The sequence below is a fragment of the Schistocerca cancellata genome, unplaced genomic scaffold (genome assembly GCF_023864275.1).
Source record: "Schistocerca cancellata isolate TAMUIC-IGC-003103 unplaced genomic scaffold, iqSchCanc2.1 HiC_scaffold_838, whole genome shotgun sequence".
NCBI lineage: Eukaryota > Metazoa > Arthropoda > Insecta > Orthoptera > Acrididae > Schistocerca > Schistocerca cancellata.
Window position 1 is genome coordinate 82501 of NW_026046849.1, and position 2500 is coordinate 85000.

The 2500-nt window shown below is 63.6% G+C and overlaps 1 pseudogene; it reads right to left on the reverse strand.

Annotated features, from left to right (window-relative positions):
* Nucleotides 1-2500, reverse strand: part of LOC126146970 (large subunit ribosomal RNA) — a 7934-nt pseudogene that overhangs the window by 2897 nt on the left and 2537 nt on the right.

Sequence of the window (2500 nt, forward strand, 5' to 3'; positions counted from 1 at the left end):
GCGCCCTGACGCGACTAAGGCGAGGGTGAAACACTTCCGGGCGTTGATCTGCAGCCCCAGGTGTGCGAGGGCTGCGGTAGCTGCATCGATGAGGGACTGCAAGCCCCTCGGGGTCGCTGCAAATAGCAAGACGTCATCTGCAAAGGCCGCAGCGTTGACCCTGCGACCGAGGATCCGAGCTCCGATGTGAGAGGGCAGTTGGCCTAAAACGTAGTCCACCGCAAAGTTGAACAGGAGGGGGGAGAGGGGATCGCCCTGGCGAACGCCCCGTGCTGGCTGCACAGACACGCCCACGCCGGCGCCGTCCGCTATCACTGTCGTGCTGCCCTCGTAGCACCGCTCGACATACTCGACAAAACAATCCGGCAGGCCATGCGCCTTCAGCACGGGGCGAAGGGCAGCATGATCTACCGAATCGAATGCCTTAGATACGTCGATCGATGCCACAAAGACAGAGCGGCAGGAGCGAACTGCGTCGGTGAGGGCGGTGTCCAAGATGAACGTGTTTTCCAACATCCCATCACGAGGGATGAATGCCCGCTGACGTTCGTCCACAGCACAAGCGCGCATCAGGCGTGACGCGAGAACCTTGTGAAAGGTCCGCGCCAGCACCGAGCAGACCGTAATGGGGCGAAAGTCAGCGGGGGATGTTGGTGCAGCCGTTTTCGGGAGAAGGGACGTCCGCGCGCGAAGCAGGCGTTCCGGAAGGGCGCGGGCCAGAAGGAAGAGATTCATCACTTTCACCAGGACTTCGTGCGGCAGGCGCCGCAACTCCGCTGGGGTAAGGCCGTCCGGCCCGGCCGCTGACCCCTGGGCGGCAACGCGGCGGCGACCTCCTCATGTGTGACCGGCCCCCATAGGCACTCGAGAGCGACAGGTTCCGAGTGCGGGAGGAGGCGGTCACGAATGAAGCCCGCGGTGGAAATGGGCTTCTTAGTGAAGAGGTCCGCCCAGAAGTCCAGCAGACCAGGGATGGCAGGTGGCGGCTGGAGCAGGGTGCCATCCAAGAGGCCGCGCACGCAACGTGCACGCGACCTTCGGAAGGCATCCTGCGTTCTCGCATACTCCCAGCGGCGCCGCTTGCGCTTCTGCGTCGGCGGCGCTGCAGGCGGCCGCTTAGATGGTTGGCGCGGCCGCTGTGTCCTGGTGATCGATCTCTCCCCTCTGGACCCGACCGACGCAAGGGCATCCGGGAGCATGCCCAGGATGACATCGGGCGGCGTGCCCCGCCCTAGACCAATGACTCGATCCAGGGCAGAGAAACGCTGGGCGGAAGCAGGTAGCCCCGCCAGATGCTCCCAGATGGCGGCGTCAGTCGGCCCCTCCGGCGGCGGCCCGGTGGTGTCGGCCGCGAAGTCCTCGGCTGCGTCGACAGGCGGCGCAGCGGCCTCGCCCGCGTCAGGCAGCGGGCTCGCTGCTCCCCGGCGGGACGCCGGCTCTTCCCCCCGACCGATCTCAAGCGCCTCCATGAATTGGCGGACAAGCTGCTTGTGGGCAGCTTGCCGCCGTCGGCACTTGATTGCTTCGAGCGTTCGGTCGGGGAACATCCTGATGAGTTCTTGATTGACAAAGAAGAACCGGGCGTCCCTCTCAAGGAACAGTTCGGCCTCTGCCTTGGCGAGCGATAGGACTTCTTCCTCCGTCCACCTCGCGCGATGCCTCTCCGTGACGATCTCCGCGTTGGCGGCCGCAAGGTGTTGGCGGCGGCGATGGACCCCGAGACCGTTCTTGGTGGTGAAGCTGCGGTGGCACTCACTACAGGCGTAGATAGCTGCAACAGTTACAAGATCTTCGGCACGGCCGGTTGGCCGGCTAGGAGCTGGGGAAGCTGGGGTGGCACCTTCAGCGGAAGGGCCACCACTCGTATTTATTTGTCTGCTGCCCCCAACTTGAAAGGGATAATGCGAGGGGGGGCTGGTAACCCCCCCAAGCCCCTGGTGCGGTCTTCCACTCTGCGAAAATCAGCGGGCCCACGAGAAGGGGAGAAGACCGCAGGAGAGGAGAGGCTAAGAGGGCTAGGCCCATGTATTGCGCATCACTCTCCCTGTAACTACAACCCAAGGAAGGCACCTCGCAGCAGCAGCACGACTACATCAAGACCGCACTTCGAAAAGCCAAGTCCGGATGCAGCCACACCGCCGCCACTTGGCCGCCTTAAGAGAGTCATAGTTACTCCCGCCGTTTACCCGCGCTTGCTTGAATTTCTTCACGTTGACATTCAGAGCACTGGGCAGAAATCACATTGCGTCAACACCCGCTAGGGCCATCGCAATGCTTTGTTTTAATTAGACAGTCGGATTCCCCCAGTCCGTGCCAGTTCTGAGTTGATCGTTGAATGGCGGCCGAAGAGAATCCGCGCACCCGCGCGCCCCCGGAGGAGCACGCTAAGGCGGACGCGGCCTCGCAGCAAGGAAGATCCGTGGGAGGCCAAGGCACGGGACCGAGCTCGGATCCTGCGCGCAGGTTGAAGCACCGGGGCACGAACGCCGCGCAGGCGCGC